Source organism: Lissotriton vulgaris, chromosome 9 (genome assembly GCF_964263255.1).
Source record: "Lissotriton vulgaris chromosome 9, aLisVul1.2, whole genome shotgun sequence".
Classification (NCBI taxonomy): Eukaryota; Metazoa; Chordata; class Amphibia; order Caudata; family Salamandridae; genus Lissotriton; species Lissotriton vulgaris.
The window spans coordinates 833,891,518-833,904,767 of record NC_141697.1 but is presented as its reverse complement, the minus strand read 5'-3'; the positions used below and the strand labels follow the sequence as shown (position 1 = coordinate 833,904,767).

At 39.5% G+C, this 13,250-nt stretch overlaps 1 protein-coding gene across 1 annotated transcript in view; it reads right to left on the bottom strand.

Annotated features, from left to right (window-relative positions):
• LOC147692327 (gastric inhibitory polypeptide receptor-like) overlaps nucleotides 1-13,250 on the bottom strand; it is a 1,656,621-nt gene that overhangs the window by 246,533 nt on the left and 1,396,838 nt on the right. The gene's annotated exons all lie outside the window — the stretch shown is intronic.

The following is a 13,250-nucleotide window of genomic DNA, read 5'->3' as shown; positions in this document are numbered from 1 at the left end:
TAAGAATGTTTATATGGGATAAGAAGAAATAGTTTTAGCAGAAGATACTGAAAAGTCAAGTGGACAAATTGAAAAAGTGGATATGTTAAGATGTGAAGACATCTATGAACATTAGAGTGTGCATCCACTTCATTCAAAAGAAGTGATGGGGAACACTATTGATTTGTTCCAAATGAAAAAAAGCAAAAGGAACCCCTATGAATGTATGGGAAGAGAGCTTGGAAGCTCGTTGTTTTCCACAGTTGTTCCCAACTGGAAAAGGAGGACGTTATGATGAATGTCCTGTGCAGATTCCTGCATCTGAATATCGGACAACAAGATTATATGCAGAAGATCCAAGATTTTGCAATGTGTCCCTTATATATTTCATCTTTTGTTTGAAAGTGACTTGTCTGGACTTTCATATGCAGTCAATCATATTCTAAAAATTGGAATACATCTGCAAAATGTATCTGCAAAAGATTTTATGGATAAAGTGCACCAGAGAGATGATCATCTAAAATCTCAGCTCATTAATTTAATGGCATGGCAGCGTGGGGCTAATGAATATTGGTACCGTCGTCATGGAGAACTGAATTGTATGCTACGGAACTTAGGAACTCCAACATGGTTCCTTACCCTAAGCTGTGCTGAGTACGCTTAGGATGATTTGCTAGAATTTCTTCGAGAGGCAAATTCCAATATAAAAAATATTGAATACAAGACACCTGGAGAATTGTGCTCTTTGGATCCTGTTAATGTATGCAGGTCAAAGTCAAAGGATCTTTATTCAGATATAAACACATCCATAAAAGTACAAATTTATCACAACAATACATCATATATATAAAACGATTAAAACACATTTAAGAGGTCTTCTGGTGGTCTGTTAAGGGCGGCAGTAATCTGGGAATAACATTATGCAGTAAAATACAACAAAATATAAAATCTGATCAGGCACAATGTGCAAATATACATTATGTAGCGTGTAAGCTGTATACAAAAAACCACAATGTCTGTTAATCAAGCGCACGAGAAACAATAATCTAACAATAGCATTATATGATGAATAGGATCAAATTATACGGTGAGGTCTACCACAATATGAGGATAGGCAATATATAATTGTGCAAAACCGCAAATAATGTGCAGATGGTTCACTAAGGCATATTCCTAGATGCTTGTGAGCTTATCGCAAATTGAAGAAAACAGCTAACTCTCAGAATTATTTTGTCAGAGCCTAACAGCTGTAATTCATTAAAAGCTGAGATAAAATCCACCACAGCATGTACTCTAAAATTGGGGATTAGGTACTGTTTAGTGTATCTAATGTAGAAACTGCAGAAAAATAGGAAGTGCAATAATGTTTGTCTACATCCTAAATTGCAGGGGCAATGCAAGGTCTCCAAATTCTTATTGAAGCCCAGTGGGAAACAGAGTAAGTATTTGATGCTCCCATCCCTGAAGCGAAAGAGCAAGTTCCTGTTCCATCTCCCCAGATTTTTTCTCAGGTATCCCTGTGGCATATTGTTAGGCCTGCCACACGGTACCAAAAGGGGAATATATCTGATATTGGTCGCTTTATGGAACTCCGACTTTTCTCTTTCTCTTTGAAATAAATCATACAAGGCACCTCTTACTATCTTATGTTGTGTGCGTTCAGTTGCTAGGAGGGAGGAAAATATGTACTCCAATTCCACAATTGCTAGGCTTTTCCTTACTGCCCCCAGCCAGGGTATATGGTTAGCCCTGTCGCAATTTAGGCAGTCTATGATTATTTTTTGGGTCAGAGAGGCGGCAGGATTCCGCCATATTTTTAGCCAAAATAGTGTGGGCCGTGATCTAATAAAATCCTCCACATAGGGGAGATTCAGCTCTTTGTGACATATGTAAGTGGGTGCAGTGATAGACGCCCCAAATACCTTTCTGCAGAATCTATGTTCTTCAATTTGTATACTTGCGCTATTCGTGTGCCCCCATACCTCTGCGCCGTAAGTTGCCACTGGTTGGCATTGAGTTCTATAAATTTGTAGTAGCGGGATTACTACCTCGGCACGTTTGGGCTGTTGGAGACTAATTATTGAGTTTATAGCCTTGCCCATCTTATTTTTCCCGTATGCTACATCAGGCTGCCATGATCCAGTATGTGAAAACATCAGGCCCAAGTATGGAAAAGTGCTAGTACATTTTAAAAGATCTTTCCCTGACACAATGTGCTGAATACTATGTTTTTTGGGCCCACACGACATTATGTATGATTTATTAAAATTAGTGCACAGGTCAAGATCTGCCAATACACTTATTGTTTAGCTGGTTCCAGGTCTCGCTTTGCTCCTCTTTCAAGAGGGGAACTCCTGCTAGGATTTGGACATACGGGCTAGCTTCGGGGGGCAAGTCAAGAACTGCACCGGGTTGGATTTTAGGCCGTGTAACAGCAATTGACCTGTTGCCTAAAACAACGTTGTCAGGTTTCCTAGGTTTCATGGTTGTTGAGCAAGGTCCCCCAGATGGAGCTCCCATCGCCATATTGGGGGTACCTGACTGCCTATCAGCCGCGGGCAGCACAATCTGTGACAATTTGCCCACTGCAGCAGAACCCTGTGAAGCGCAGGGCGGGGCTGGTTATTCCCTGTGACACTATCCCCATTTACGTTCTTTCTACCTGGTGTGCTGTTACTAGACTTTCCCCCTACACTGCCCCTATTAGCAACCTCCAAATCTTTCAGAAATCGATTACCCCTTATCTGATCGATGCTAAGGGCGCCTTTCCTTTTACATCTTCCTTTTTCACCAGGCTTTCTAATTTGTCAAGTCTTTTAAAAATCAAGTTAAACTGTTTATCCATTTGACTTTTGAGTTGTTTAAAAATTGAGTCAACTATAGTTTCAATAAGGTTCCCATTAGACTTATCTTGTGGGGCACTTCCTGTGTTTGGCTCAGTCTGTGTACAAACAGAATTATGCTCTTCTTCTCTTATAATATTTGCGACAGCATTGCTGTCGTCTAAATGTACAGTCTCGCTGTCAGGTCCCCCACTGGGTACAGTGTTTCCACAGGACCACATGCTCTGTGGAGTTGGTTGCCCTTTATTACGGGGTAGTTGTTTCCTCTTATTGATTGATGGTTTAGAGGGGCCTCTTTTCCTTTTCTCACCAATAGTCTTATTAGTAAAGGCCAAAGTTGAGGTAACAGTAGGGTCCGTTGGGTCTTGCTGAGAGTCAATAATAGTAATTGTATTGCAGTCCACTGGGAAGACGACAGATGGATTAACCGGCTGAACAGTTTGTATAACTGTGACCACTGGGGAAGTGGCAAAATGGCGTTTACACAAGTAGTCTGTGGTTGGGGTTCTACATATGGGTTCAAAGGACCCATAGACATTCTTCTTTCTGTATTGGCTATTTCTGTGGTAACTAGTTTGAAAGCGTTCTCCAACATGCTTTCAAATGTAGGGGGAATAACAGAGGGGGACTTGGCAGCCTGGGTGGTATTGTTAGTATTACGTTTCCCCATTTCTGTCAATTTCCTCACCTTGATAGCACGTTAGAGGGGTGGCCCGCCCGACCATGGTCGACCCCGGACGGCCACAGACGGCCCGCCCTTTGCCTGGGCTTAGCCCGGCGTAGTCCCGCGCGGGGCCCCGGGACGCGGGGGCTGGTCTCCTTTTTGTGCGCCTCCTGGCACAGGAATTACGGGTGGCGGTGGCTTCCGCCATAGAGGCATCTGGGACTGGTGGTCCTGGTGTCCCTGTGCCTCCCTCCACACTGTGGCCGCTGCAAGATGAAGCGCTGTGGTGGCGGGAGGAAGACAGGTCATGCTGCTCAGAGCTGCGGTCAAAGAGTTGAGCCTGGGTGCCCCTGAGGTGTTTGCACAGTCCCCAAAGCCGCAAGATGAACACTCCGCCAAATGTATCTGCTATCTTCTATGAGGTGAGGTTAAACAGGTATTTCAATCATGAATTTGAGGCTATGATGTCTTTTAACAGCAATTAAAAAAATTCTCCTCTTGGAGAAGTTGTGGATTTCGTTTGGAGAAAGGCGTATCAAGCAAGAGGTGCTCCTCATATACATATGCTGTTATGGATAAGGGACTCTCCCAAATTTGGAACAGATGAGGATGATACTGTTTTGAGTTTTATTGAAAAATATGCAACATGTGATGTACCCAAAAGCGCAGAAGAAAACAACTTAAGAGCACAAGTGTTACGATTCCAAAGCCACAAATGTGGAAAATACTGTCGACAAAAGTACAAATCTAAGGACAAGTTCTACACCAAATGTCGTTTTGCATTTCCATGTCCTGTAATGTCCAAAGGAAGAGTGAACAGTTTTATGTCATCTTTGCGACATACTATCACAAGAAAGTCTCCAAAAAATACCTACAATTTAAGAAGAAATGAAGAGTCAAAATACATAAATGACTACAACCCAGTTATTTTGTCCATGTGAAATGCTAACATGGACATTTAATATGTTGCGGACAATTCCATTGCTGTTGCTCGATATGTAACGTCCTATATAACAAAATCAGAAAAGACAGAATTGAAAGAAATGTGGGAAGAGATTTCTCATGAGAAGACTCTAAGTAAGAAATGATACAGTTTCAGTTTGAAGATGTTATCGCATCGAGAAATTGGAGCATATGAATGCTCAGAATGGTTATCATCTGCAAGTCTATACTCCAAATCTAGAAGAATCCTTTATGTGAGTCTAGGTCTTGCAGCAATGAGAACTCGAGTACTGAAATCTGTACAAGAAATTGAATACTTAGCAGCAAAAGATCCAGAAAGTACAGATATTTTAAAAAACGAATATGTTGGACACCTATTACCCAAACAGAAGTCATCATCTTGAGAACATGTGTCTCTATGAAGTGCTGCAAAACTACACTTGTAAACAGAATACTACAGAGAACATTAATGATGGAAAATATGGAGTCACTGGTTCCGAAGGATGTTTGGTGAAACAAATGTAAGGAAATTTGATTAATCACAGGAAGGTGAGTTGCTACACTGCTGACAAAAGGGAAATTTACTATTTAGCCCTTTTACAACTATTCAAACCATGGCGTTCAGAACGGGAATTACTTGGAGATTTCTAGAGCTATGAAGATTCCTTTAATGCTTGTAAAGATAGCATACAATGCAGTGATTTTGCAAATTATGTGAAATTGATCAAGAAGCTACAGTTTTCAAGACAGTCAAAGTTCTGCTGCGCTGAGTCAAGATCCACTAGGACAACCAATTATTGAAAATGAAGCAGCAATCGCCATGAATGAGGTGGAAACAGCAATGCATCAAGCTCAAAAAAATGTAACAAACTTAGCAAACTTAGAAGAACAACTAAATGTTGAGAAAAAACAAGTATATGAGCAAGTGAGATAACAGATTGACCATGGATTATTTCATGAAAAGAAAGAGTGCCCATGCAGGTCATTTCAACCTATCCGAATGTATGTGAGTAGACAAGCTGGAACAGGAAAAAGTCTCTTAATTAAAGTAATCACCAGTTATCTACAGAAAACAACGGAGTCGCATTTGTCTTGTGTTGTCACTGCTCCAACTTGGTTGGCAGCACACAACATTAAAGGAATTACTTTACATCGTTTACTAATGCTACCAGTAGAGCATGAAAACAAATTGAAATACCACAAGCTATCTGGAGAAGCTTGCTGTGAAGTCTCAAGAGTCTTGATGAAAATTAAACTTCTCATTATTGATGAGGTAAGTATGGTATCAAACACCAGAAAGTCTCTGGGTAGTGTTGGAAACGTGAACATTAGGGCATATTTTGAATACAAAGAACTCATTACAAATATGCGACAGGCAAATGATGTTGATTATGGAACTATTCTCCAAGATATAAGAATTGGACTACTAACTGAAAATGGCAAACAAGCTTTGCAGGCTCAATTACTTTCCAATATGTTTCCAAATGAAAACGTAGTTCCTGAGAAAATATACATGAAAATTGCAGAAAACAAATCTGTAATCTGCTTAATGCCAATACTGCGTGAGTGTTCTATATTCAACGAACAACTTTTGAAGCTGGAAAATGACGAAATATTAAAAATGGAAGCCATTGATAAAATAGAGCATGAAGGAATCACTATTATTTTGACCGAAAAATTGAAGACAAAATTGGATTCTTTAGAAAAATCTATATCTAAAACTGCTGGTTTAGAAAAGAATCTATATGCATGTAGAAACTGTCGCATAATTTTAAGGTGTAATTTGGATGTAGAAAAAGGTTTAGTTAATGGAGCAATGGGTAGATTGAAGAAGTTAAAGAAATTGGTTTTTGTTCTGTTCATTTTTTTGCTTGTTAAAGATTTATATGTCCTTAGAAAACAGTTTTCAGTTTCTCTGGCATAAGCAGTCACTATTCATAAATCTCAAGGTTTAAGTGCTGACAGTGATTTGGTGAACATTGAAAATACTGTTTTTAAAGAGGGAATGGCATATGTTGCTTTGTCGTGAGTCAGAACATTATCTGGTTTGTTTTTGATTGATTTTGATGATACAAAGGTTACTGCGGATGCCAACTGGGTCACAGAGTACAATAGGTTAAGAAGAACATATGCTCCTAATTTAGGTCAATATCCTGTATTTGAAAAGCGTGTGGTTGGTCGAAAAAGAAGGCATGAGAATATCTGTATTGAAGATGTAGAAAAGGGGAAAAAAACAAGATAATGTAATTGTAAGCAAAAAGAAAAAGGACACTGTGGATGAGATTGTTGGTTATCAGTTTGAAGATAGTTCTGGTGTTAACTGCTATGCTAATTTAGTGGTCAATGTTGTTTTTTTTCGTGAATGTTTGCAACAGCAAATGATGGAGAATCGGGAAAAAAGATGTTGTTCCTTGTTGCATTCTGTTCATGAAAAATTAAGAACTGATAAAAGTAAAATACAAAGAGTTTCTGATGTTCGTAATCTTTTGGATGTATGTTCTAGTTCTACACAATTTACACAAAATATCCAACAAGATGCTCAGGAATTTCTAATGTATATGCTTACTGTATTGGAAAATGAAAGTTTAGACATAGAGAATATTTTGGTCTTTGTTATAAATGGGAACATCAATGTGAAAATTGTATGCATACATGTAACACTAATGTAGATACTGAAAGATTTCTATATTTGACAGTACCGGACTGTAAATCAGTGTCTTTCAGTAAATTAGTTAAAGCTGCCAATCAAAACATGGGTGTAGCAAATGCAAATCAGAAATGTTATTAACATTATTTATACAAAGATATGGAAAATATATGATTTTAATGATGCAACGTTGTACAGCTGACGGAAGAAAATTGGACACTTTAATAAAACATTTTGTAGCTACACAACTACCAATATCAGGAAGGACTTTTTTAGCAGTAGCAATAATTTTCCATGATGGTCCTTCAACAACTTCTGGACATTACACTGCCTATCTAAAAAAGGAGAAAGGCTGGAGTCTTTGCAATGATGCTGAGTTGGTTTTCAAACAACGGTTGCCTTTCGAATTACCAAATTCCTACCTAATATTTTTAAAGCCAAAGTTTTAGGAAGATAATTCAGCGTCTGAGGAATTTATTATTATCATTTAATAGGATTACCACTGGACAATTTACATAAAAAGGACTGCAAAAATACAATTTGGCCTCATGGAAAGGTATTTCTTTGAATTATGGACTTTTGTTGCACATTGTCTCAGTGTATAATTTTAACTGGCATCATTTATAGTGTTTATAAATGTAAGTTATAACATTTTTTTAGCAGTAATCATTTTATATATGCATTATTTGTATTATCTAGTATTTTGCTATAGATGGATTATTGTTTTTTTTAAACAATCTAATTGATTGTTTTTTTTGTCCGCTGTTATATGATGAGTACGATTGAAATCACTATTTCTAGTGAAATTCAATATATTCTGAGAACAGCAAAAAGGCAAAGTAATTACTTTGTAAAATGTTAAAATTATGCTGTGCTATTAAAAATGTATTATTATATCTTATAACTATTTTTTCTTTTCTTTTACAGATCCTAATCTTAAGATATGGAATTTACCACAATTTAGATTACAAAAAGCAAGTGAATAAAATGTGTAGCGTTTTTTAGGTGTATTATTGTTGAGGTAAGTTTAAGTAAGTCTTAAAATGCACAATGGACTGTGTTGCCACACAGTTGAAGAAAAGGAAGATGGATGGACTACATTTGTGCCACAAAATTCCAATGCAGACAAGTATGAGATAGGGGACAGCTTCAGAACACCTGTCTGCAAGATACATGGTATAGTACACAATAGACACATATGGTCTTTTAGTAGGTCTTGTTAATTTCAGAATCAAAAGAAATGAAACTCTTTAGCTTAAACCACATCACTAAGTGTTTTTGCATATGTCATATTAGGCCCCATCCCTTCCCTTCAGTAATATATAAACATGTCCTATCAGTTTCCTAAAACGTAAGTAGTTATAAAAGTATCTTGTTCTCTGTTATCAGTACATAAATGTACTCCAATATTAACAATTGGCCTAGCCATTAACTCTCTTTCATATTTACAAGGTGAGGAAAAGGTATTCTGTATACCTTTTCTTCTCCATGTAAATATAATCTCATCATACACACCACTTTGCATTGAAAAGTCATGCTATAGGTTTTGATGTGCGTGTTTTCACAGAACACTCATAGAAGAAGACACATCTCCAGGTTTATCAGAAATCATAAATCTGCACATGTTTGTGAATGCTGCACCATCCTCCAATTGGTGTAGCAAAGCACAACGAGGAAAATTGTTTTCACTTCTCCTCATTTTTTCACTTTCAATATATGCTACAATGCACAGCATATATTGAAGGAGAAAAATCCATTTACTGATTATTTTTGTGCAGGTAGGTGTCTCTTCTTGCAGAAATGACACGGACATCCTTGCACCATGGGGCAAGGGTGCCTGTGTCACGACATGGCTGCAGTTTAAGCAGCTGTGCAGAGTGAAGCACAGACCTGCAACATATTTATATACATATGTTGCATCCCTGTGCTTCGGAAGTACCACAGCATGCTGTAGTTAAATAGTTTACAGTGTCATGCTGCAGCACTTCCTTATAATTCTGCACTTATGCATTCACCACACCTCACTAATATATTTTTACAGTCAATTATGCACTACACATACATTCATCTAAACTTTCACACACTAGCATACTAGTTTAGCTCTTTCTTTAACCAGAGTAGTTGGTTCTGGAAAGAACTTTTTTTTCTTTTTGTTGTTTTGTATTTTTTTTTGATTTTCTTAAACTATTTTTTTTTTTTAAAGAGGGGAACAAATGTAAACCGGGGAAACAGAACTAAAAACTGAGAGGAGAGGAAAAAGAAAACTAACAATGGTGGTTGTCAATGGCTCGACACACCAGATCCACCGACTGCTCCCCATATGCAATGAGCCATTTGGAGTTTATGCATGTCATCCGCACTTTCCCAAATTGGGGACGGGTGTCTGGAGGCGATGATGAGCTTGATGGTGTTGCTCCACTTGTACTAGGCACTGCCGATGGATCAGGAGGAGTCTCCCTTAGTCTTCTTAATTCCTCCCTGGCAAAGTTCACAGGGTGTTTTGTTTGGAAGTGCTTCCGCATATTCGCAATACCACATAAGTATTTTTTTGTGGGGTCTCCCCTAGAAAGCACTGCCTTGCAAATTCGGCAAGTCACTTTAGTAGCATTTACCTTCTTCAACCCTGGTGGAAATGTGAAAAATGTCCACACAATACTTGAGTACCTATCTTTAGGGGGAGGGTCCCAAACAAATTCCTCTGTGGTTGAGTGTTCTGATTCAGAGGAAGATGGTTCATTAGTAGTCATTGTAGAATCAGGTGAATGACTTCTCAAATCAGGTAGGAACAGCAGTTCTTCTCAGCAGGTCTTTCCCTGAGGAAAAGTTCTAAGAAGAGTGATTGAAATGGGTGGGGTCCTTCAATAGTTTCAATAGGAAGTCTAATGAACAAATCAAATATCTTTTTTTGAGGTCACATGGGGTACACGTAGGATGTGCGCACTCCGAACGCACCCTGCTTGCACCGTGCTCGCACCCAGCGCGACTTCGTGAAATTGCATTAAAAAGTGATGTACTTTTTAAGAAAGTACAAGAATATTATTCTTATAATAACCTCAGATAATGTATTTTCTTAATATTTATATTACATATATATAGAACTTTTTGAACATTAAAAAAAATCCGTAGGAGTCGCGCACCCACCGCGTTTGATATGCATAAGACATCACGCGCAACCACGCGTCCTCACGTCGCGTAATACGTCTATCTCGTGTATGCTCCAGAAGTCGAGCACAAGTCGCATAGCAACCGCGTTGGAAAAGTCGTACCCGTCGCACACCCTACGCGGATCCTAGACAGCAACCCTAAAATGGCAGACACGTTTCGCGCAGTAAACGAGAAGGGTGCGCTTTGGGAGCGCGACTCCAAAAAAAAGGAAAAAAAATAATAAAAATAATTCAAGTATATTATAAACCATATAAAATAATAAAAATATATATATTTTTATTTTAACAAATTTTCATTACAAAAATGTGTAATGTAATTTAAAAAATAACATCTAAAAATAAAAAGATTAAAAAAGGAGTTAAAAAATATTTTAAAAAACAACAATAAATATATTTCAAAATTATCATTTAAAAAATCTTTTAAATTCACTAAAAAAACATAGGTTTTACATATGTTATAGTTAGGAATTAGCATTTAAAAAACCTTTGAAATTCAGAAAAAAAACATAGGTTTCAGACATGTTATAGTTAGGAATTAGCATTTAAAAAACCTTTGAAATTCACTGAAAAAAACATAGGTTTCAGACATGTTATAAGTAGGAATTAGTTTTATAATAGTCCTGTGCACACACAAACAGTAACTCTACAGATAAATGAATAATTTCTAGAGCAAATTGGGAAAATCCAACGATGGAGTCTTTGTTCTTAATCTTTTCTTTTAATCGTGCATCCGATACAGTTTACAAACAGCCAGCCGACATGTGTTTCATTGTAGAAAAGAATCTTCTACAACTTTTCAGGGCTCAATCGCTGTTTCACAAATTTTTGAAAAGCCCACGTCCGGTGATAATTCCAACCTGGCAGGGTACCATGAGTCTTTGATAGTAGTATGCTTAGCTTAAAATTAGCGGCCAATCAAATGCAACTCAGAGTTGAGACGCCGGATAAAGTTCAAATTCAATAGTAAGCGGCAGAATTAGTTCACGTGAAATTCCTATGCGGAGTGCAGAAAGGAACAATAATCTTTCAGTGAAGAACACTAGATTTATGGAAGGAGGAACATGGCGGCAGTAGGCTAACTGCCGCGGTACTCCGCTCTGAGCCCTAGCGGAGCGTATGCATTTTTTCTCAGCGCTGAAAGAACGAGGACTTCTGTATGAGACTCTTGTGACGTTAGGGGGATTATCAAATTGCTCAAATTGCTGAATTGCTGAATAATTCAAAAGAAAACCATCTATTTGACGAAAAGTTTGCTCGGGGCCATTCGCGCGGTCTCTCTTCCTTGTCCATGTGTGTTCAGAGGGGCGTGTTCCAGCTTGCTTCGGTGTTCGTTGGAGCTCTAGCATACAAGTCTCTAGCGGGTAAGCCGTCACTGCAGACGCCGTTGGTGTTGTGGACGTGGCATCGAGCCGCCCTGGAGCTCCGTCATGGGAGGCACTTGCGGTCCCTTTGCAGAGACCTTTGCTCCTCTGTGGTTCCTGCGGGGAAGGTGGTTGAGACCGAGCGGGAGGACACAGCGGTAGCAGCACCAGTTGCTTCTGGATTTACGACGGCTGCAGCAGCATATGTCCCACCGATATCTACAACTTCTGCAGCTCCTGCAACAAAGGAGGTGAAGGGGAGGCAAGGAGGGGGGGGGGAGGCAGCCGACAGTAAGTGCTTGAAGATACCTGAAGAGGGGTTACTTGACCCAGGCTTGGGGTCAGGTCCGGGTCCTAGCGTAAAGCAGAGAGAGTGCAGTTTGGTTAAAACCCCACAATCTACTACCCTTAGAAGTCACTGTCTGAACCAAGTTGAAATCCCCTCAAACTTGCATCCAGCAATTGTTAACAAGGGCCGTAGAGAGAACAAAGGTAATAAACATCAAAATCAGAATCAAAATAGGGGAGGTAAAACTAATAGGAAGAAGGAGGACACGAGTGGACCCCCTGTCCTGGGAACTAGGCTGGAGTCTGGGGAAGTGACCCAGGATACTGTTGCAGCGGGTCCTGAGCCAATTAAATCAACTAGTATCAACGCCATTAAAACGCCTTCTAAAACTTCCTCCTACCTCTCCTCTGAGGTGAAACCCAAACGTGTGAAAAAATCGAAGTCAGCCAAAACAGTTCTAGATTCTAGCTCTAAGATAACGCCTTCACTGCGATCCTATTTTAAGGCCAATCCTCAGGTCCTAGGTTTGGCGCAGAGTTATCCCCTGCAGTGTGTGTCCCTCCAGGTATATCCCCGACCACAGCTCTATCTGGTTGTTTGGTCTCTTCGGACTCTAGACTTCAAAACATGGAGGTGGCTCGTAATGAAGCTCGACCTGGGGAGGAGGGAGGGACACCCACTGGCATTACATCGATAGAGGTTAACTCTGCTCTCTCGTCCATGAAACCATCAGCAGAACAGGGCATTGAAAATAATATCAGTCTTAGTGGTTCTCTAGAGCTTTGTGAGGCTCCCACAACTTCTGTGGCACCAATCAGTTCTGCTGAAGCAGAAGTCTGTAGTTCTCCGGGTGAGTGCACATGTCTGGAGGTTGATGCTTGCCCTGAATCAGATGTTTTAGGGTGTCAACATCTAGAGGCCAAGTCTTTTAACAAAGGAGGGAGGGAGAGGGTAAGTGGATTCGATCTCCCCTGGCAATTTACATAAACAAAGTAGAATCCACTCTAGTGGTGGTAGTGGTCCCTACAGTGGTGGGGAGCACACAGTGTTGTGTAGAATACCCCTCACACACCAACAGGCCTCTTGGTGTCATGCTTCATCATCGGGGCTTCGCACCCCTCTCTGGGATGCGGCGTGCTGCGACTTACGACTACGTAGAAGGACTTGAAGTGAACTATGTGTTGGTGAGTGTGGGGGGGTTTATTGTGTGAGTAGTGAAGTGGCGAGAGTTAAAAGTTAAAAAATACCTGGCTCGTAGGGTAAAAATAAAATTTATTAAGCCCTCAGCTGGTATTGTTAAAAAGGTACAGGGTGAGGTTGTTACTGTATTTTAATGTACATCAACCTCAAAAAGTGCGTAG